The 24,734-nt window shown below is 34.3% G+C and overlaps 1 pseudogene; it reads right to left on the reverse strand.

The window, feature by feature from the left end:
- Positions 1-21,306: 21,306 nt before the first annotated feature.
- On the reverse strand, positions 21,307-22,339 carry LOC107910151 (transcription termination factor MTEF1, chloroplastic-like; annotated as a pseudogene).
- Between the last annotated feature and the right edge of the window lie 2,395 nt (positions 22,340-24,734).

A 24,734-nucleotide genomic window follows, 5' to 3' on the forward strand; every position in this document is an offset into this window, starting at 1 on the left:
TTTGTCTTCATCTCCATCCCATCTCCTTCCATGATTTAGTGCAGTGTCATCCTAGCCTCCCATCGTGTCTCCTCCATTCTATGAGTAGGTCATTGCGACGATAAGCCACATTGATAAAACAATGGCACGGTGAGTGTTTACGACACTATTAATGAATAATCGTACGATGTCGTATAACCCAGTTATGCATAATATCCAAGAATCATTATTGTTCGCGGATACGCAGGCATTTGTATCTGCATGTCACACCCTCATTTGATGAGTTGGTATTGTTTGAGAGACTATGCTAGCGAAGATCGCCTAAGTCACGAGACTTAGACAGAATAAGGTTGGTAACTTTGTGGTGAAGTACTTCAATAAACTTCACCGAACCCACAGAATCTTACCTTGCAGATTGGTAGGTTCTTTGTTGTGGAAAAAACTATATTAGACAGGCTTTCCCACTAATAAGTCGGCCACCTGTGTTTTTTATTTCAATGCTAATGTAAGTGTGGTAGTTAGTGGGACATGTTTTAATTCATCTAGCATCCTAGGGGAGGTAACGTGCCAATAAATGGGACACTTGGTGAGCCTCGTAGGTTGTGATTAATTAGTGGAAGCATGTGAGAATGATTACTGATTAGAGTTAATCATAAGTGGGATTTGGTTGTGAGTTGGCTATAAATAGAATAACCCTATAAAGGATGGTATATTTCTATTTCACCTTCTCTGCTAAACTTTGTTATTATCTAAGAAAACCAAAAGAGTTAATCTTGAGACCTTATTTCTTAAGTTTTTTGTAGGTAAACTCGTAAACCTTTCTTTAAGTTTTACCAGATAGACAGAAACTATTGTAAGGATGGTTTAGTAGGGTTTTCATCTGGATATTGGATGGGAAGGAAACTTGTTTGCATGTTTACAGATTCATGTTATTTTATAAAGTTTCGGTTGTTTTTATGTTTAAAAAAGTCATTTTATTTTTCTGGCCAATGAAATGGGAGAAGGTCCCAGTTCCAAAAAGAAAAAACCCGCAGAGTAGATAAAGCTCTAAGTAAATAATTTTAGTGAGTTCCTTCATACCTTAAGTCTATTACCTATGTTATTTTGTTTAAGTTTAATCACTATACAACCAAGTAAGTGGCTTTAACCTTTGGTCCTGATACTCGTGTTTGAGGAGATGGTCTAAGCAGCCGATGCATGTAAGGGTGCAAATGGTTAAGCATACCTAGACGTCTAGTGTATACATGGTATAAATACTTATTCCTTGGTGAACAAGCTGCATATCCAGATTGGTGTAAAGAGGCAATGGAGGGATGTTGCGTATGATGATGAATAAAGAACATAGGGTAATATATTTTGCCTCCGGTATGGCACTCTGGTGTAAATCGTGACTAGTGAAAACCCAATCTTGTAGGGGAGCAAATTTTTATTCGACTACAAGGAGAAATGTTGGGGGTATGGAGGTTTTGACTAGCAGATAACTCTGATGAGCGGTATGAAGATAGAAGCAAAATGGTTCTTTGGAACTAGGATCAGAAGTTAGCAGAAAGGAGTATATGGGAAGGAAGGTGCATTTGTGTAAAATAAGGAGTGCACATTGCATGAAATGTAAACAGTATGACTAACAGTTATAATGATAGTCCACGAAAGTGGCATACATGCAAAGCAGTTGTTCTCGTGTCTGTCATATGCGAGTTTCCAAAAAAAATAGATAGTGTCTCCCAATAGGCTGAGTCTAATCGTGGGAGTATCTACCAATGAGTACTTGAAATTAGAAAGAGTCATACCCGTCAGATATGGCGTACTAGTTTGTTTTAAGTCTAACATATTAATGTTTGATGGTCCTTATTGTGGGATTTTATTTCCCAGGAACTCACTAAGTTCTAACAAACTTACCTAGTTTCTTCTTCTTATTTTCAAGTTCTTAGGTTAGACGTCATAATAGTAGGGGGATCATCCAAATTAGTGGCTCATTGGTGAGCCTTTTTTTTTCTTGGTATAACACGTATTTGCTGAGGGTGTTAGGACTTCTCTTAGCTGCCACTAGTTGGAAATCATCAAACTATATTTTGGAAATGATATCTTGTAATTATGAACATTTAATTGTAACCTCGTTTGCTATTATTAAACATGGTTTTATGGCAATACCTAATTAAAATAAGTTTTTAAATTACTGCTTGAGTGATAACTCGATAGGAAAATTTTATTCGAGGTTGTTGAAATTTTCTCAACTTCCACCAAAAGCTATTTACTTGTGTCTTTAATATCTTATAGTTGTACGATATTATTTTTTTAATTCTCTTTCAACCTTATATGTTTTCAAACATCGAGACACCGTTCTGGCATGTAACACCCTCACCCGACCCAATCACTGGACCCGGGTGTGAGAGTCACAAAAGAATTGGTTTCATGTACAATAATAGAAACTCATTATTTTAAAACCAAATCGTATTTTACCTATTTATAAAGTCGCCCTATAACAACCAGTTTTTTAGTAATATCAGAATAGTGGTTTCAGGACCACAAATTCGATGAGTAAATTTTTATATTATTATTTTAATTTTTATGGGATGTTAGTAAGGTCGTATTAAAATTTCATTAATAATTTTTTATGTTTGCATGGTTAATCAAGTGAAAAGGACTAAATTGTAAAAAGTGTAAAAGTAGAGTTCCATTACTTAAAAGGGTCAAATGGCTATGAAACTTTAAAGTGAGTGGACTTAGATGGTAATTAGACCATTCCTATATTTCGTGGATATTCATGGCACGGTTTTATTGAAATATTTAAATTTTTTAAAGGTAAAAATGATAATTAGGTAAATAATGTTAAAACAAAAGAAAAGAGAATGGTATCATCTTCTATAGTTTTGTTTTCCACCAAAATTAGGGATATGAAACCCCATTGTTGAAGCTTGAAGGTTTGTTTAAGCTCTTTTTAATGATTTATATGTTTTTGAGGTCGTTTTAGCTTAACCTAGTTAGCCCGGGGATCAATTTGTAAAACTATTAAAGATTGAGGGTTATTCCATGAATGTTTTTGTATGATTCTTGATGTGTAATGATAGATTATGCGTCCTAGTTGTTAAAAAAAGTTTTGTAAAGTGAATTTTGATGAAGATTGTATTTAGGGACTTGTTTGTAAAAATAGTAAAAGTTCATGTTAAATTTATGAAATGATATTTGGTATGGGTTGGTTTTAGTCCCTAGAGAAATCGGTTAGCTTGAAGGGAGGATTAAAATTCTTAGATTTCAATTTATGAGCTTAAGAACTAAATTATAAAAAGTTAAAATATTATGGGCACAATAGTAATTTTGCATAAATATGAAATGTGGACTGAATTGAATAATAGAAGTATTAAATGGATTGAAATTGTCTATTTAGATCAAGATAGACAACATACGGATCTAGATCGAAGAAAAGCTAAAGCCTCGGATTAGTTCGACTTCGTTTCTACACCCCTAGTTGTGGAGGTAAGTTCGTATGAACGATTACTGTATTAATGTTATTCAAATGTGTGTAATTATGTATTTACAATGCAATTGAATGGTGTATATCAAAATCAATGCTATGACGGTTATCGAGTCCCGATTGAACCTTAGGAATTCGTAGGATACAAATGACATGTCATTAGGGAATTCATGTTTCGAGTGTTGGTCTTGAATGTCCTACCGAGAGCTGCGGTCCTGTATTTGTTACGTATACTTCACAGCTCGTGTGAGCAGCATCGTGTAGCTTACATTCTGACCCACATCTCGTTTGAGTAGGCCCATTTCATAGCTCTTATGAGCAATAATGTAAAGGAAAGGTTATAGTTATATGTTTAAGCACACTTCGTGTGAGCTTTCCCAAGTATCCGATGATATTCTAGATGGTTCAACGGGTATTAAAAGGAAAGGGAATGGCAAGTGTTCAAATAGAATGTATCATGTACTTAAGAAATGGAAATGGTGACCTAAATGAGATGAACAAATGTGTAAGTTACTTGTTATGGATGAATTCATTTGAACCATGTATGAATGCACTAACTTGTGTATTTGGTGATGTTGTATAGGCATTGTGCCAAGCTTATGGTATTAGCTGGTGTTATAATTATGCTATTTTTTGTTATGCAAATGAATTCGGTAAGTTGTGTTTATGCTATATGAACTTACTAAGCATTATGTGCTTATGTAGTTTCTTTCTAATGTTTTATAGATTATCGAAAGCTCGACCAGTTTGGAAGCTCGTTAGAGACCTATCACACTATTCAGCATAAATATCGGTAGTTTTTAAATGTTTTGGCTAAGGTTATAATGGCATGTATAGGTTGCATTGTAATGTCAATGTGATGAATGTTTAGTTGGTGGATTGGCTTGTACAAGTTATAAATGTTATCTTGGTTTGGTACATTTGATGCCTTGCTTGTTTGTGTCATTGTGACTATATTACATTGCATGTTTTGAATGGCTCAATTGGCATGTTTTGTGATGGAATAGAAATGGTCAAGTTGTGACATGTTTTGTAAGTTTTGGAACTAGTAATTAATGATTAGTAAGTGGTAAAATATGCATGTTTAGGTAAGTCTTAATGATGCATTTGAGGTGCCTATGAATGACATATTGGTTAATTGAATTAGGACTTTGGAATGGTATATATATGAATGTTTAGGTATGGTTTGATGCCTTGTAGGTGTGTACACATGGTTCAAATGTTTATGCATGACTTGGTGTTGAAAATGGCTTGTTTTGGGTGAATTTTAGGTCCACATGGCCTGAGACACGGGAGTGTGACTCAACCGTGTGTCTCCTAAAGGTTCCTTTGTATAAAAGTCAGTGAGTTACACAGCCTGGCATACGGGCGTGTGACACGACTATGTGACCCTACTTAGAGAGCTACACGGGTGAGGATACGGGCTGGGACACAGCCATGTATCCCTAGTTCGAAGGTTACACGGCTTGAGACACGAGTGTAAGTATTATAACATAATAGAAATAAAAACAAAACAAAGTGGGGTTATCATTTTCTTTTTCTCTTTGTTGTTTTGTCGAAACTCCATTGTTCTAAGACTGTGAGCTTTGGTCTTGCTATTTCTTGGTGCGTGTAAGTATTTTCTTGGTTTAAAATTTTAAGTTTTGAGCTATTGGTAATGGAATTTATCTAGTTTTGGAGTTTATTTGTGAAGTTATCAAAGTATATAAATTATGCCATTGAAATTTTTAAATCTTTATAGTTGTAATTGGTTTGGGTTAAAGCTTGATGATGATTTGTATTGAGTTTGCAAAGTGATTTTTTAGTAAATTGTAAATTCAAGGAGTTATTTGTATGTAAAATTAGCATGTTCTTTTTAAATTTTCCAAGGTTTTGTAGTTGTTTTAGAGTAGTTAAATATTTGGCACGGTAGATGTATAAGGTTTAATTGTGAAAATAATGTTGTTTTAGTTTATAGGCCTATTTGAATAAAGCATAAAATTTTGGGGTAATCGTGTAAAATTGTAAATAAGAAGTTATATGTTTTAAATTGAATAGTATATGAAGTTGAGGCTAATAATTGAAAAAAATTGCATGATAGATCAAGAACAAGTAGATAACTGAGGAAAAGGGAAAGTTGCGGAATAGTCCTTGAACTTTTGTTGTTCCTGTAGTTTAGCCTTGGTAAGTTCGTACGGTTTAATTTTGTATAATCTGTATTTTTTATTTTTATGAATTGAAATTGTTAAATATCTTGAAAGTGTTGAATTGCATTAAATAGATTGGTTTGAGAAAGTAATTATATTAATTGTTGATATTCGATAAATAATTGAGCCGATAAACGTAGGATAGGATACGATTGGCATGCCAATAGGTTATTTCGCGCATTGTATGAGATTGATTGGTGTTGAGATGATGATTTTTTATTTATTCTTGTTTACTGAATATACTAAAGTTCAACATTTGTTGCGGACTATCGTGTTATATTATAGTGATTCAGGTGTGTTTCTAGGGGCAGATATAAAGCTTTTAGGCTTGGCACTCAGTGCTGAGGTGTGCTTCGGAGGGATGTTAGCCTACGGGCTTGACACATGGTGCCCAAGTGTGTTCTTGGATGGTTAGCTCATTTGAACAATTTGGTGTGTTTTGGATGGTTAACTATGTATCTGAATCTATTATAACGTTCATTTGGCATATTTTCAATACTATAATGTAATTGATTGAATTGTACCATTGGCATTTAAGCATAAATCTCACCTTTGATTTGGTTGTGATTGATAGGATTTTGGTTTATCTTCTATATTATGTAATAGATATGTTTATTCAATAAGTTATTGTTTGAACCGTTGAACTTACTAAGCTCTATTAAGCTTACTCGTGTCTTTTCTCTTATTTTCTTGTAGATTACGTTTTTGTGGAATCGAGCGATTGAATCATTTCAAAGAATCACACTATCCAGATACCTTTTGGTAGCTTTTGATATGTTTATTTTTAGGATTATATGGCATGTAATAGGTGTGTTTTGTATATATGTTGAATACTTATTTCATGTGTTACGTAATAGGTTGGTGTAAAGTTGTTTAAACTTGGTAATAGTTTACTTCTAAAGTTGCTTTTGGTTTCTAGTATGAAATTTGCATATAACTATGTTTTGGCTAGTTGTTATGAATTCTTAAAAGTAATTGTGAAATGGTATATTGGTTGTGTATGGAAAAAATGAGATGATAAGTATGGTATGTGTTTTTAGGTATAAATTTATAAGCTTGAATGCAACTTATTGTGGTATATTTTGTGTATGTGATTATTTATTGAATTATGGTGTCAATGAGAATAAATTGGTTATACACTTAAGGTGAAAGTTTTGGCATGTTTTAGGCATGTTAAATTTGTTTTTAATATATGGAATTGGTTGTTTTTTATTTGGCTTGGTACCTAAGTTTTGAATGAAAATGTGTCTTTTTTTGCAAAGTTTTTAAGGTACACAAGGCCTGGGGCGCAGGCTGTCACATGGCCGTGTGTCACACATGGCCTACTTATACGGTCGTGTGCTTTATTTGTTTTCAGTGCATTTTGGTCCACACGAGCACAGAGAGTTACACGACCTGGCAACACAGCCGTGTGACCCTGAGCTTCATGATCACAATGAGTTACACGGTCTAGCCACATGGTCGTATGACCTTATATTACACAGGCATAATTTGTTACACGGTCTACATACACGGACATGTGAAAATGTTACAAGGGCTATCACATCCCATTTTCTTAATTAATTTTAATTTAGTAAAGAGGGTGAAACTCATTACTGAACATAAGGAAGTGTACTGGTTAAGTGATCCTTAACTATCCTTTAAGTCTCTAGTTCGAACCCTTATATGCCTATTATTGGTTAAGTGCTCCTTAACAATCCTTTAAGTCTCTAGTTTGAACCCTTATGTGCCTATTATTGGTTAAATGCTCTTTAACTATCTTTTAAGTCTCTAGTTTGAACCCTTATGTGCCTATTATTTTTATTTAAATTTTGCACTTTATTAGCTTGTGCATTTAAGCCTTTGCTTTCCACCTATGTTGCCATATAATGAGGATTCCTTTCCTCCATTAGCAAATCAAACTTTCAATTTTTAAGTGAAACATGCCATCCTTATTGCTCCTATGTTACCTCACCTTTCCCATTCCCCACCCTTAACAAAAATGCAAGTGTTGACCATCAAAAACACCCTAGCCAGCCATACACCCCAATTTCCCCCATTTTATTCTTTTTCTTTCTCCTCTCCACCCTTCTTTTCTCTCTTTTGACAACCACCACCACCACCATTTTTCTTTTCTCCACCGAAAGCTTATTTGCACCACCATATCACCACCGTCCACAACCAACCTCTACTTCTCTTTTCCTTTCGCTTCCCCTCTCCTCTTCCACCATATGTCGCCGTGGTCGTTGCCGCAACCACCGTGGGCCATCTCTTCCTCCACCATTTTCCTTTTTCTTCACTCTTTTCTCTTTTCTTTCAATTGAAAGTGACCGAACCCTCCTCCCTAGTTGTATTTTCGCACCACCATCGAACTACCACACCCCAACGCCATCGCCGCCACTGCCACCGATACTGATTTCTTCTTTTTTTATTTCTCTTTCTTCTGTTGATTACCCTAGTCACTAAAAATGTATTTTTTTTATTTTATTCGATTATTTTAGATTATCCAACCTTCAATTTTTCTCCATTTTCGTTCCTTCGATCATCTTGTAATGAAACAAGCGTAAGTGAAATTTTGGGATTGAAAATCCTTCGTCCTAGAATTATTGTGACATGGTTAAATGGTATATGACCTAGAAATTTCATATTTAATTTTATTATTTTAAAAATATTAAGTACTAACATGATCTCGTGTCAACATGAAGGACCGAACAACAATCTTTCAAGAAACCAATGGTGTGACATAGCGAAAGTGACGAATCCGAGCATTCGAATTGATGGTTAGTGTTGGTGACATTTCCAGATTAGATCTCGTATTAAAAGTTATGTTATTCAATTAGATCATGACTAAAATGGGTTAATCATGTGATTAGATTTGCGATCGGGACTAGATCCAAACGAGACTTCTACAAATGAGTGTACTGTTTAGATATGTTTAAGGTGTGGGATCTAACTCTCGTTTTAAGTGAAATATAATGTTATTTACTTTAATAAAATTTTAATTAATTAATTAATTTGTGAGTCCATTAATTACTCATGTGGAGTTGAAAAACTCAATCAAAGAGGAATCCAAGTAAGTGTCCTAAACTATCAACTGTTATGAAAATCCATGATTTGTGATATGTGATGTATGTAACGTTGATCTCAACTCTATGTTATGTGATTTATGGCTAGATTGATATGTGATGATCTAAACATGTGATATATGTATGTGTATGTTAAGATCCATGTTTTAATATAAATATGTATATTAAAGCATGCTAAAGTGAAAACTCTGTGATATGTGAAAATGTGAGCATGATACATGTATATGTGTAAAAAACTAAGAAATATGAGTTACGAGCATGAATATGTGAAAAATGTGAAAATGAAACATATGTGTTAAAATGGTCATCTAACGTACATGGGGTGGGATTGTGAAAGGAGGAAGCTATGTGGCAGTTTAACTGGGATTATGTGGCAGTTATCGACAATTATGTAGTGGCTTTCCACAATGTGTTATGTGACCGTTTATCGGTATCTATGGGGTGGCTTGTCCAAAAATGGTGTGTTATCGGATGGACAAGTTCTGGGGAACTCAATATTGGTGTGTAACGGAGATAGGTAGGAAATCTTCTAAAATGTGCATTATTTTATAAGCATGACTTGTTATGTTCATTAAATTTGATGATATGTGAATTCTATGAAAGTTATATTTATGATGATTTGAATGTGTTATACTACGTGTTGAAATATATGTTTATGACGATCTCACACTAAGCCTTTAAAAGCTCACCCATGTTATGTGTGTATCTCAGGTAATCCTCGTAATTGAGGCTCGAATTTGGATCTTCAGAGGGGCTCTCGGATTAATGATCTCTTTGTCATGGGTATTTTTTTAACAATGTGGGACTTTTATGAACTATATGAATTCATTTTGGATTTTTATTATGGACTTTAATTTGGGTTTGTCTTAATAACTTTTTGAACTTTATTTTTAAATTATGAATTGTGGCATGGGATTTCTATTTTAATATTTTGGGATAATATTGCATGAATTGTTTTTAAATGGTTTTTAAAAGAACAATAAACCGTTTAGTGATTATTAGCAGTTGCAAATTTGTGATTTAAAAACTTAGTTATAATACGGATATTTTTAATTAGAAAGGAACAAATAAATTTTTATTGAAAGGAACGCGGTGTTTTAAAATGAAATATTTTCAAGACAAGTGAGTTTTTCTGATAAAAACATTTTGGCCATCTCCATGGCTCATGTAATTACTCAGATTGGGTCGTAGCGTCTAGGCCCAGTTTGAAGGGTTACATGGGCGTGTAGAGTTACCACACGTCCATGTTCTGAGCCACACGGTTTGGGCTCTGTCACACGGCCTATTTTCAAATATATTCAAATATTTTATTTATTTCTATTTTGCTTCAAAATGACCCCTGATTATTTTAAAATTATGTTTATTGCCTCGTAGGCTCGATTTAAGGTCCATAAATGTATTTCTATCTTGATTTATATGAGTTATTGAAATTTATAAGATAATTTGTATAATTGTTTCTATTTGCATTTAAATGTTCTGAATTGTACTATCATACTCTGTAACCCTAATCTAGCAATGAAGATGGGTTAAGGGTGTTACATTTAATGGTATCAGAGTTACGATTTAATCGATTCTCAAACTGAACATAACGTGGTTGAAGTTGAGAAGTTACATGTCATATAAACCTGTGATAGTGTGATATTGATTGATCCAATCTAACCCATGTTTTCCTTATAGATTTGAAAGATGTCGGCAGAATTTGGTCGTGCTGACACTGATGAAGTGAATAGTAATACCCCAACCTCCAAACAGGAAGTAAGTCGTATTTTACCGATTCCACAAATGACATAAAATGAAGTTAAAAATGTTTTCATTGGTTTAATGGGTCAATGGATCACAGAATTCATGCGAACCAATCCTATGGCTTAACAACCTCCACCCCTATTGTACCTCTTCTGGTACCTTCACCTTCTCAGATGACTGAAACTGGTCGACGGATTCCTATTGATAAAGTTAGAAAATGTAGAGTTGAGGAATTTAGGGGCAAAACCGACGATGATCCTACTAAACTTGAGTACTGGTTCAAAAACATTCAGTGAGTCTTTGATGAAATGGCCTGCCCTCCTAATGATTATTTAAGATGTGTCATATCTGTACTAAAAGATGAAGCTTATAGTTGGTGGTCAACGTTAACAACTATTGTACCACAAAAAAAATTTAATTGGAATTTCTTTAAAACAGAGTTTAACAAGAAATAGGTTAGTAAACACTATCTAGATCGAAAAAAGTAAGAATTTCTTGAACTAAAACAGGGAAACAAATCAGTAGCTGAGTATGAAAGAGAGTTTGTACATCTCAACAAATATGTTCATGAAATTGTACCGAATGAGGAAGAAATATGTGTTCGATTTGTAGATGGATTAAATGATGAAATTAAAATGATGATGATTACAGGGAAAGAAATACGAAAATTCGTAGTATTATCTAATTAGGCACAAAAAATAGAAGATGTTTATGATAACAAGAAACAGAAAGAAAGGAAGGCTCGGGAATATGGTTAAAGAAATTTTTCCAAGTTATTTTCTGCACCACCGGCAAAGAAAACAAATGAAGATTTTAGCCATTTTACTTCACCATCTAGGTTTTCTGGTCGATGCAACATGATTCGAAGTCTCAGATTAAACCTACTGATGGTGTAGCTAGTGTTCGGAATGTCCCAAGATTAGTGTGTGAACATTGTGGAAAACCAAATGCTGATGAATGCAAGATCAACATAGGTACGTGCTACAGATGTGGTTCGACAAATCACTTTGTGTGGAATTGCTTGAGATTAGCTGGAGATAATGAAGAAAAGAATGAAAAGCAGTTATCTACACCTCAGAAGAGTAGACGTCCTGGTTAGAGTAATAATACTGGAGCAAATTGTAGTGGCACTAAAGATACAACTGTTAGATCTGAAGCTAGAGCTCCTACGCGAGCATATGCTATTTGAGCAAGAGAGCAAGCTACCGCACTTGATGTTATTGCTGGTATATTTTATCTCTTTGATGTTACTGTGTATGCATTGATTAACCCTAGGTTAACTCATTCATATATTTGCACTGCATTAATAATAGATAAGAAATTGCCTATTGAGTCAACTAAGTTTGATGTTAGAGTTACTAATCCATTGGGTCATACTATTTTACTTAATTCAATATGTCATAATTCTCGACTGAGAATTCAAGGCTGTAATTTTCCTGCTGATTTGATGTTGTTACCGGTTCATGAGTTCTATATCGTTTTGGGAATGGATTGGTTGACGCTACATGATGTTGTGGTAAACTGTAGATTAAAATGGATTGAGCTGAAATGTCAAACAAGTGAAATGATTTCAATTAAATCAGTTAGATCACACAGTGTTACCAGAGTTATTTCAGCTATTTTGGCACAGAAACTAATTCGTAAAGGTTGTAGGGCATTTCTGGCTTATATACTTGATACACAAGATTCAAAGTCGAAGCTGGATCAGGTACCGATTATAAATGAATTTACAGATGTGTTTCTTGAAGAATTACCAAGATTGCCGCCAAAATGTGAAGTTGAATTCGTTATTGATATGATGTCTAAAACTACGCCGATATCGATCTCTCCATATCGAATAGCACCAGCTGATTTGAAAGAACTTAAAGCATTGTTGCAAGAATTGTTAGATAGATGTTTTATTCGGTAGAGTGTGTCTCCTTGGGGTGCACCAGTGTTATTTGTGAAAAAGAAATATGCGTCATTGAGGTTATGTATTGATTATAGGCAGCTGAATAAAGTTACGATAAAGAATAAATATCCTTTGCCTAGGATCAACGACTTATTTTATTAGTTGAAAGGTGCGACTGTATTCTTGAAAATAGACCTCGGGCCGGGTTATTATCGGTTGTGAGTTAAAGATGTCAACGTGCCAAAAACTGCTTTCAGAACTTACTATGGTCATTATGAATTCTTGGTGGTGTCGTTTGGATTAAATAATGCTCCTGTTGCTTTTATAGATTTAATGAATCGGATTTTTTAGCCTTATTTGGATAGATTCGGAGTTGTATTTATTGATGATATTTTGGTCTATTCTAAAACAGAATCCGTGCATGCTCAACATTTAATAATCGTTTTATAGATTTTACGCGAGAAACAATTGTTTGAAAAATTCAGTAAATATGAGTTTTGGCTCCGTGAGTTCAGATTTCTCTGTCACGTAATTTCTACAGATGGGATTCGTGTTGACCTAAGTAAAATTTCTGTTGATGTCAACTAGAAAGCTCCGAAGACTGTTTGAGAGGTACGTAGTTTTCTGGGCTTAGCGGGTTATTATCATCGTTTCGTTAAGAACTTTCCTATAGTTGCTTCACCAATGACCAAGTAATTTCAAAAAAAATATTGAGTTTATTTGGTTAGATAAATGCCAGCAGAGTTTAAACTAGCTGAAAAATATGTTGACGAAAGCTCCTGCATTGACTCAGTGTGAAACCAGGAAAGAGTTTTTTGTTTATACTGATGCGTCGCTCAATGGGTTAGGTTGTGTATTGATGCAAGTTGGAAAATTTATAGCATACGTTTCTCGACCACTAAAGCCACGCGAGAGGAATTTCCTGACTTACTATCTTGAATTGGCCGCAATTGTTTTTGGTTTGAAGATATGGTGACACTATCTGTACAGTGAGAAATGTCATATATTTACGTATTAAAAAAGCTTGAAATATTTGATGACTCAAAAAGAATTGAATTTGAAGCAACGACGATGGCTCGAATTGTTCAAAGATTATGATCTCATTATTGATTATCGTACGGGACAATATAATGTGGTTGTAGACGTACTTAGTCAAAAATCATTATTTGCTTTGAGAGCATTGAACACTCAATTGACTTGGAATTGTGATGGTATACTTTTAGCCAAATTAAAAGCTAAACTGATATTTCTTCAAATAATTCAGGAATTGCAAAATAATGATCCAAAGTTGTTAGCTAAACGAGAATAGATTCAAAATGATCAATTTACAGAATCCAAGGTTGATTTTGATGGTATGTTGTATTTTCACAACAGGCTGTGTGTTTCAAATAATCTAAAGTTAAAACGAGACATTCTATCTGAGGCTCACTGTAGTACATACTCTATTCATCCGGGTAGTACTAAAATATTGGGTGATTTGAAACAAATGTAGTGGTGGTCGGGTATGAAACGTGTGAGAGATTTCAGAGATTTCAGAGCTTTCAAAGTTCGTGGCCCATGATTTACATCCTGGTTGACCACCCGCGTTTATTGTCCTGACGGACTCCACAAACTGTTATAGTTAACATGTCTTACTCGTCAGGTTTCATGTTTAATGTTCTGGAGGACTCTATTGGTTGTGAAATATCTCGAAAATTACTACTGTAATACCCTGAAAATTACTACAGTAAGAAAGTAGGTATCCTTGATAGTAAAATAAGGAAATAAAGTGACAAAAAGGGAAATTTTGAGTTATGGCAACATTGGGAATTATATTATGACATATTAATTCAAGAAAGGATAAAATCGCAAAAGTGAGAAAAGTTTTGTTGCCCAAGAGTAAATACTCAAAATTTGAGGGGTTAAAGTGTAAATACAAAAATTTTAAGGACCAATAGTGTAAATATTTTAAGGATGGAATAATCTAGAAACTAAGGAAAATGGATGAATTAGGACCAAATTGAAAAGGAGAAGAATTTTGAGGGACTAAATCATAATTTTACCAAATTAAGTGATGACTCAAGGATGGAATTTTTAAAGATTATGAAGGGCAAAATGGTCAATTAGAAGAGAGAGAAATCTAGAAGGCAATAATGATGTTGGTGATATTTTAGATTAATTAATTAAATAAATATTAGATTATTAATATTTTAATTTGATTTTTTTAAATGATATTTTATTATTTTATTATTATTCTATTTAGTATATATATGGAAAGAAAGGTGAAGAATCTTCATCTTCTTCCATGCAACCAACGTGAGAAGAGAGGAAAAGAAAGAAAGTTTTACTTTCTTTACAATTTGGTCATTCCACCAAAAATTTACCATTTTCACTTAGAAATCAAAAGAATTTCCATAGCTTCCAAGAGAGAAAAATAACAAGGAGACAATGGGGAGCTAGAATATCAAGTTAGATTCAAGAAATAGAAGTTGGAGGAGAGAGAAAATCAAGTTAAAGATTGAAATCAATAGCACAAGGTAAGAACATCAAGATTTCAATATATTTTTAAGTTTGATATTATTGAAAAAGCATGGAAATAATATTATAGTATAGTTTTCTTATATAAGGTCTTATGTTAATGATATATTAGTGAAGAAAAATAAGTGAAAGTGATGGGAAATATTATAGAGAAAGGGAATAAGAGAGTTATACACCTAGTAATCAACATTTTGCACTAAAACAGTTTTGGACAGCAGCAGTAGTCTAACTTTGAAAAATCACCATAAATCGTGAAAGTTGAATTATAATATGAAAAAAATATGGAATTAAAGCTTATTGAGTCTATATTCTCATAGAAGAAACGATGTAAGAAATGGAATTGTAAATCATGAGTTATAATAAATTTTGTGAGATAAGGTCAGAATGATTTTGGGTTCCCCTATTTTGACTTTGAAAAGTCATCAAAAATTGGAGAAAAATTATTAGGGGCATAAATTTATATGTTTAAAATATTTAATTAGTCTATTTTCAACAGAAATAGATGGAAACATTATCCAAATCTTGTACGAGGAGATAATTAATTTTTAGTGAAGAAGGGTCAAAACTGTCAGACAACAGAATAAGGATGGATTTAAAGAATAAACTGTACTTATTGGCTAAACCAAAAATTCTGAAAATTTTATGGTAAGAAGATATGTGAGTCTAGTTTCAGATAAAACTTTCAGATCTTAATTCTGAGTTCTTTAGCTCAAGATATAAATAATTTTGTGACAATGACTCAAGTGGACATCTTTGAATGAACAAATAAATAAATAATGAAATTATAGATAATGTTACATATAAGCATGTTATATACCTTAAGGATGTGGAATGGAGAGGAGGAGAAGGAGGAAAATATATTATTATTCAACTAGCATTAGTTTTCATTAAAAATGGCTAATTTGCATGTTTTAGGTTCAGGAACTAAATTGAATAAAAGTAATATTTTAAGGGTAAATTTGTAAAAATGTCAAAAAGTGACCAAATTGCATGAAATGAATTTTTTTATTATTTAAATTAATAAATTGAATGAAATATTAATTTATATCAAGATTGAGTGGAAATTCAAGGAAAATAGAAAATTACCAAAATGTCCCTGAATTTTGGTATTTCTGCAATTTAGCCTGGCAAGTTCGTGTAACTTGAATTATATTCTTAGATGATTGAAATATATATATTGGATTGAGAAATTGATTTGAATTGTGGACATGAGAAATTGTGAATTGAATGAAATGGAAATGAAGCTTTGAATTACATTTGTAAATATTAGATCTCGTAGGCCTTATTTGTTATGAATATAATATTTAGAGGATATGTTGTAAAGAATTATAAAAGAATGTTAATAATTTAAAAGTTTTAATTCGGATGAAATTTTGTAACTCGGTTTAATACGTATGCAAATGTATGTCTTCTAGTAATGCCTCGTACCCTATTCCGGCGTCAAATATGGATAAGGGGTGTTACAATGTGACATTGCCAGATTCGGTCATAACGTTTAGACCAGGTTTGGGGTGTTACAGGTTGTCATAACCGAACTATGGTTTTACCCCTTATAATCCTCGTGTTTAGTGTCCCGGCAGACCATCTATGATACCATAACATCTTTTAGCTATGGTCTTACATGATATGCATAATTTTCCAGGAATTACACTATTATTTACATCCTTTTTACACATAACTGTAGCTTGTTTAATAGTTAGATCAAATCATCTTAGTATATATTTAGGTTTTCATGCTTAAAGTAGTAATTTATGCATTTTTAGTAGTTTTTATTACATTTTATATATTTAAATAAGGTTACATGGTCTTGTAGGACAAATCAAGAGCTAAAGATGCATATTCGAGCCAAAACTAACACCTATGTCGCGACACTGAGACACCAATGTCGCAACATTGAAGAAAGAAGCAAAAACAAAGCCTTAGAGTGAAACTTCCCTTGGTTTCACAACACGGCCCTTGGATGTCACGATATCGGATTCGATGTTGTAAAATTGCAGGCCTGTGTTGCAACACCACCCCTGCACAGCCCAAAAACTCCCTACACGAGAAATTGTGTTTTAAAGGAAAATTAGGAGTATTTGTCCTAGTCAAACTCTAAAGACTTCAAGGATAATTTAGGCACTTTACTATTCCAAGTTTTGCCTATATAAAGGCCATTGTAATCAGTTTAAATACACAATTTTAGGGAGATAGAAATTATTATTAGGTTTTTATTTCGTTCTTACTTTTTACCTAGTTTATTTTAAGTTCTTGTAATCAAAGGATCCTATTCCAAAGTGAGACTTTCGAGAGGGGAGATTGTTTTGGAGCCACGCTTTCATCGACAAATCCATGAGCATTTCTTTGCCTTTATTCTATTCTGTATATCTCTTTCTTTAACATTGTTTAAATTAAATGTTTGTGTAAAGATTAGAATCAATTGATGCTTTAGTCATATCTCCCATGTTTCTATTATTCTAATCTTATTAATTGATTGAAGGTTAGAGTTTTTTAGCGGATCAACTATTTGGGAGAGGAAAAACTTAAACCTTAGGCTTAACGACCCTAGGAAGTCATTTAGGTAGGAATTAACCTAAAATTGGTATGGTTTATCCGTGAATACATTAACCCCGAACCGGTCTGGACTGTGAGGTCTAGAGATAAGTAGTTCTTGTCAACTCATTAGGTTAGTTGGATGCCGAAAGACACAATTAGGTTGATGTCTAGCTGGTTGAATAGAGCCCTACATCAATAATTAATTAGATAAAACAACCAGATCTAGGCTAAATGAACTTGCATAGTTGAAACAATGGATAGAAGAAGTCAATACATGAACTTAGGAGTAGATTTAGGTTTGTTTTAATTTATTTAGTTTATTAATATTATTATCATCTTGCTTCGATATTAACACTACTAATTTGTGACTCAAGTATATTAGTAATTATTTCTAGTAATTGCCTTAATAACAGTTTTCCCTAAACTGTAATCCCTTGGGTACGATCCTCAAAATATTTACTAAGTGTTCCATTGTAAACAAACTATATTACAACTTGACCTATATAGTTGCGAACATCGCCTCAATTCCATATATTTTGTAGCAATATTCACACTCTAGACGTTAGTATGTTTGGAGGCAGTCAATAACCCCGTGTTTATCGTCTCAGCGAACTACCAAAGGATGTCATTGCGTCTTTAGCTATGGTCTTAGTCTTATTTACTTTCTAGCATGCTTTCATACGATGCCATAGCATCTTACAGAGCATCTTACAGCTACAGTCTTACTCATTTTTATCATGACGCCATAGCATATTTCAGCTATGTTCTTGCTCACTTTTATCATGACGCCATAGCATCTTTCAGCTATGGTCTTACTAATTTTTATCATGACACCATAGCATATTCAACTATGGTTTTGCTCACTTTTATCATGACACCGTAGCATCTTTCAGCTATGGTCTTACTTATTTTTATCATGACACCATAGCATCTTTCAGCTATGTCTTAATCATTTTAGGCTTATAACCTTCGATCGGTCCCATGGCCTAGCTATGACATTTTATTTACTTTTCTCGTTGCATCCCATCCATTCCTCCATTTCACCTTTCCTAACATTGATGCTCAAACACCGTAATGTCCCCTCTATAAGGCTCGGAGCTTCACTCACCACAGGTGCATTCAACAACACCATATGGTGATATCTAACAGAATTACTCTTTTTTTCCTATTCCTAACTTCATCTAACTCGTCATTAATCTCCTTTCATAATTCCATATGCAATACACATGTTTTATAAATAAAGCATCATTGGATCATGCATACTAAACTAAAATGGCAGATACTCATAGACCCATGCTATCTTACCTCATCTTTTGCATTTCAGGGTTTAAGTGCAGAAACTCACCTAATGCTTCTTCGCCTTATCTGCTTAGCTGTTTTAGACGCTAGATCTTCCGTTCTCCTGGTAGCTAAACAAGACAACCAATTCCTGAGTTAAACTCAATAATCCCAGTTTAAACTTAACTTTCCAGAAACATGCAAAATGTTTAAAATGGTTTTTGGAAGACCTTAACTTTGGTTATTAAATCTTACGTATACTAAAGGGTTCAAGACCTTACCAGGTTATTGAATCCTCAATTTTTCCTACTCAAATCTTTTAATCATCACCCCACCACTTTCCTCCTACACCAAACTTGAATAATAATCAGCACCAAGGGAAAGTAATTTCAAGAGGCACAGTAAAGAAATAGCCAATGGGGGGCCAGGGGCAGCAACAAGTTAAGTAACTGTGCATACTAACATGGAAGAATTGTTTGTACCTGATAGTTTATGTTACACAGCTTCTCTGCTACTGTGTTTAAAGTCTATTATCTTTTCTCGCTCTCTCTCTCTCTCTCTATATATATATATATTTATTTATTTATATATTTATATATTTATATATCTGAGCAAAGAGGAACAAGCGAGTGTACCTATCCGCCACGTGCTTAGACCCTCCATGGTGCTGTTCCAAACAAACAAAGCAGGCCCAACGGTTCATGGTCCTTTCGACACCCTACAACAAAGGCTTGTGTGTTGTGCCCATTGCTTCCTTCCTGTCCGATGTATAACTTTCAGAAATGAACATGGCATACTATACTATATTTGACAAGGATATGTGCTAGAACTTTATTAAGAAAGAAACCAAACATAAGGAAATGCAAGGTGAGGTTAATAATTGGTGAAATTATGCACCAAAACAACATCCTTGACAAACCAAAAAACCAGTTGATATGGGTCAATGTTCATCTTTACTCTACAAGGAAATGTGGGGTCAAAACTAATAAAACTGCTCTCCTACGCCTAGACAGCATGTTGCTGTGATACTTTATTAATGATAATTGGCTAACTGAAAGCTAAGCCTTCTTAACCGTTCTCCATGGAGAAATGAATGCAATTTTAGCTGTAGAATAATGGATTCTAAACCTACCCAAACAATTAACCATTATTTTCTCTGCAAACTTTTAATGTTTCCCTTCCACAAGGCATCACATCGGTTTATAACCTATGAACAGATGTTGCCCATAAAAGGGCCAATTAGGCAATTATCGCTGAGGCCCTCAACTGTTGTACTAGAGAGTGGTTAGTCCTCATGGAACATTGATTGCCACTTCCAACATTCACCTAGCAATCTTGGTAAACTCAAAGTGATTAAATTGTATGAATTTTGCTTCTATTATCGACCAAGCCAGTATGAAGCAATACGATGTCTATTTCAACAATACAAAGATTCTACTGAAACAAGAAAGATCACAGATCCAAACACTCCAAAGAGAAATGGCAAATTTCCATGGATGCCAAGTCAGTTATATTAATGGCAGAAAGCTTTAAAGACAACATATATCATGACAGCTTATGTTATTATAAGTTTTATACAGTATCTAGTTGTTTATTAACACTCAAAATGTCAGGGTTGGTTGTTCAAATTCAACTTTCTGAAATGCCTTGTCTTAAAGACATCGCAACCATCATATGGCAAGGCGCCAAGGTACGGAGTTCTGCGACTGCAAAATCAACAACAGCTAAAATGATTTCGAGATGATTGTTGATTGTGCAGTTGCAAAACTCCGTACCTTGGTGTTTTTACTGAATACGAACAAGGCCAAGAGGAGAGGGGACAACTAAACTGTGAACATTGATCTTCCATTGGAGGGTAACAACCACAGGCAAGTCCTGATTTGTTATTATCGTATCAAGCATGATCTTGTGGACTCCAGAAAATAATTAGCAGCACTTTCAATCCATTTCACCCTATTCAAGAACTGTATTTTAGCTACATTGCTTCCTTGTAATCCCTCAAGTCTAAGTATCATCATAGCAGAGCATTCTAGCATTTCCAGCAGGCTAAATTCCTCAAGTTGACAAATTAAAGCATAAGCCACCTTACCACAAACAGATTCAATGCTATTGAAATATATAATTGAAAGAACTGCGATGGTATGAGTCAAAATTCCAAGCAATGATAAAATGAAGAAGCAGAAACCAAACAATTAGCCATACTGATCTCTAAGCTCACACTTTTTATGGCTTGGAAGATGTGTTAATAGCTAGCTTCAACCATATTAACAACATCATTAAATAAAGATCAAGTAACAGTGGAATTTAAAGAGACGGGGAATAAAAAGAGATAAGGAAATGATCAAAGTAGAATTTTGAGAACCCTCTTAGACTCAAGACCATTGTATTTATAAAACATAGAGCAGTAAATATCACAAATCTGGCACGCAATTGAAACAAATTAAAAACTTCAGTCTCCTAAATGATAACTGCATTTCAATATGCTTCTCCTTTGGAACCAAAGTAAACCACCATTTCAATCCCATTTTGGATTTCAAATTCCAAGGGACCTAGGACATATTAGGCTGAGCAATCTCTACAAGATACAAGAGTGATAGACAGTGTACCATAATAAACAAAGTAAAAAGAGCACATATCAGCAAATGACTGAAATATCTTTAAATTGCACATGGCTGCTTAAAATTAAAGTCACTATGTTACAAATACACATTCTTCAATGGGAAACCTAGTAAATATCAACAATTGCTCAAAAGGAACAGGTAAAATCTAGAAAAAAGAAGCTATCTCTATGAACTCTTTGCAATCGCATCTTAATCAATCTAGCATTAAATTCTCCATCGCTAATCTTTAACACCTTTGACAACGGCAATTTGAACCCCATATTCCACTAAAGCTCTATGCCTCGGCTTAATTTTTTTCTCTAAACTAAACGAAAAATACTGAGGAAATCTTTTCAATTCCTCCAAGTCACCTTCCATTTCCTCCAAGAAAAACTCAGCTTTAGGACTCATATTATTCTCCACACTCAAAGTCAACAGCCCGGGTGATCTCACCACCATCCGGTTCACCTCCGGCTCGTCAAAACCCAGAGATTGAAGGAAGTTAATTTTGGGTTTCAAGGTGTTTTCCACGTCGGAAACTAAGAGAAGGGTAGTATGGGAATTCAGGACGAGGCCTACGGAAGTGAGGAAACGGAGAGTTGGGCGGAGTTGGGTGGGGACGGAGGAGACTAAGAGGCGAGGGCAACGGGTGAGGGAGAGAGGGAGGTGAGGGAAAGGGAGGGGGACTTCGTGGAGGAGGAAGTTAACGGGAGGGAGAGGGTCGGAGGTAAGGAGGAGGGGGCACATGTCCAAGATACGGCCGATGGAAGGGCGAGAGAGGCCGACGGAGAGAGGGAGCGTTCGAGGGAAAGGAGAGAGGAAAGTGGGGTTGAACGGAGGGAAGGGTTTAAGTTGAGAGCTTTGTGGGGATTGATGTTTAAGGATTGGAGGTACAGGAGCTTTTGGCGGAAAAGAAGACCGCCGTCTTTGGGTATGGGTGGGGTGGTGGCCGGATGTTTAAGCACAGGTTGAGGATAATGGAGTTGGAATCTGCAAGCTTGCATTTTCAGTTTTCCTGGTGTAAAGGATGACGAAGGGACGGAGATTTTAGAATTTATTTATTATTTATCTTTATTCTATTAACAATATTATTTTGTAATATCGATGTTGGATTTTAAAATTTTTATTTAATAATATTAAAAATTAAATTTTTTTTATTTCGGTTCATTGAATTTATATTATAAATTTTAATATTATTATTTTAAGTTTAGGGAAAATAACTTTTTAGAATACTCTTTTTAGAACTAACTCAACACTCATCGCTATCAAGTTCAAGGTGATGTCAATTCATCACAATAATCCACACATTAGTAGCAAAGTTTTGCAAAGTGTATGCGAAGGACCTTGACGTTCAGGGGTGCCGAGTTTAGCGTTAAGATGTATTTATTTAATCGTTAGTCAAATCAATTGAATTTAAAACAATGGAAGTCAACTCGTATGGTTTGCGACTTACACTTGTAAAACCCTATCCACACATCCTCTCTTCTCACCCAAAATCTTCCAAGATTCCCAAGGTCTAAAACTCTTAAGGAAACCCAACTTTTTCTTTTGTACTTATTTTTCAAAGAGAAATGCCAATACACATTTCCAAGTACGTTGTTAATATAGTGAAATCTCCATCTCATTTTTCAAAGCTCAATCCTTATATTGAAAAATGCTTGAAGGATGCCAATTTATATGTGGCATCAGCAACATCAAATTTGAAAATCATTTAGAATTCGGTTGTCGCCTTGGTGGGAATATAGAGGCCGAAAACATTTACATACCATTTTCCAAACAAAGAAGTGATCATCACCCTTGAATATGTTGCCTTAATAATACACATTCCAATCGATAATGAGGCGATAATTGTAGTTAGTACAATCAATTTAGAGTACTAGTGTCGTCGGTTAGGTGTTGTGCTATTAAGGGAGAAATTGAAGAAAGATTTAAACGGATGCCGGTTAAAGTTCACATAGTTGGAAACAACTCTTCCACCGCATGTAATTATGGAGGAGATGGATCGATACGCCAGATCTTGGATGCTCTGGATGGATGGAGGGTTTGTTGCCAGACAAGTTTGGTCACAAGGTCCATATCATGTTCTTCCTCTGTTCGAATATTTTAAGGCGATCAGTAGATCCAGATGGGGTTTTATCACTCTAACATATCTATAACACTCCATACCCGACCCAATCGTCGAGTCCGAGTTACAGGCCACATAATTTACCGGAGCAACTACTATTCAATTTACAATATAATACCTATCTATAACCAAACAGACAAGTTTGGTTACAAGGTCCAACATGTTCTTCCTCTGTTCGAATATTTTGAGGCGATCAGTAGATTCAGCTGGGGTTTTATCACTCTAACATATCTATAACACTCCATACCCGACCCGATCGTCAAGTCCGAGTTACAGGATGCCACATAATTTACCTAAGCAACTACTATTCAATTTACAATTTAATACATGCTATTAACTATATTATTCAATATCATTATGATTTTCAGTCATTTTCAAGTCTTATATGAGCTAACAAAAGCTTTACTGCTAACCTGAGGTCAAATTAGGACCAAACTATAATGTTTGCAAATTGTCGAGTTGACGTCACGACTTCGGTGGTTCCTTGTCACGACCCGAAGTCATGATGCAACTCACTGACTTGACCTCATCTCGATGCAAAGGAAATTTTCATGGAATTTGGGAGAAAAAGTGAGATTTCATCGTAAGAGACCAAATTGTAAAGAAATGAAAGTCCTTTTCATGTATATATAAGTGGCATTGGAGCCATGAAGAATTTTCTTCATGTTTCCATATAAATATCTTATTTAATTTATTAATTACAGGATGGTTTGTTGCCAGACAAGTTTGGTTACAAGGTCCATATCATGCTATTCCTCTGTTCGAATATTTTGAGGCGATCAGTAGATTTAGCTAGGGTTTTATCACTCTAACATATCTATAACACTCCATACCCGACCCGATCGTCAAGTCTGAGTTACAGGATACCACATAATTTACCGGAGCAACTACTATTCAATTTACAATTTAATACATGCTATTAACTATATTATTCAATATCATTATGATTTTCAGTCATTGTAAAGAGACCAAATTGTAAAGAAATGAAAGTCCTTTTCATGTATATATAAGTGGCATTGGAGCCATGAAGGATTTTCTTCATGTTTTCATACAAATATCTTATTTAATTTATTAATTAAATAATAAATATTCAACCAATCATAATTTAATCATTGAGTCACTATTTCGTTTTGGTAAAATTTAAATTTAGTCCTTCATTTTTTCACTTATTCAATTTGGTCCCTGCACACCAATTTCATGTCATAAGAAATTTGGGTTATTTTCTCTTTTGGTCCTTCAATTTTTTCTCATGTTTATACTTTATTACCCCAAATTTCAAATAATTATACTTGAACCTAAAAACTTTTTACATCTTTATGATTTAATCCTTACTTTAATTTAGTATA

Source organism: Gossypium hirsutum, chromosome D02 (assembly GCF_007990345.1).
Source record: "Gossypium hirsutum isolate 1008001.06 chromosome D02, Gossypium_hirsutum_v2.1, whole genome shotgun sequence".
Taxonomy (NCBI): Eukaryota; Viridiplantae; Streptophyta; class Magnoliopsida; order Malvales; family Malvaceae; genus Gossypium; species Gossypium hirsutum.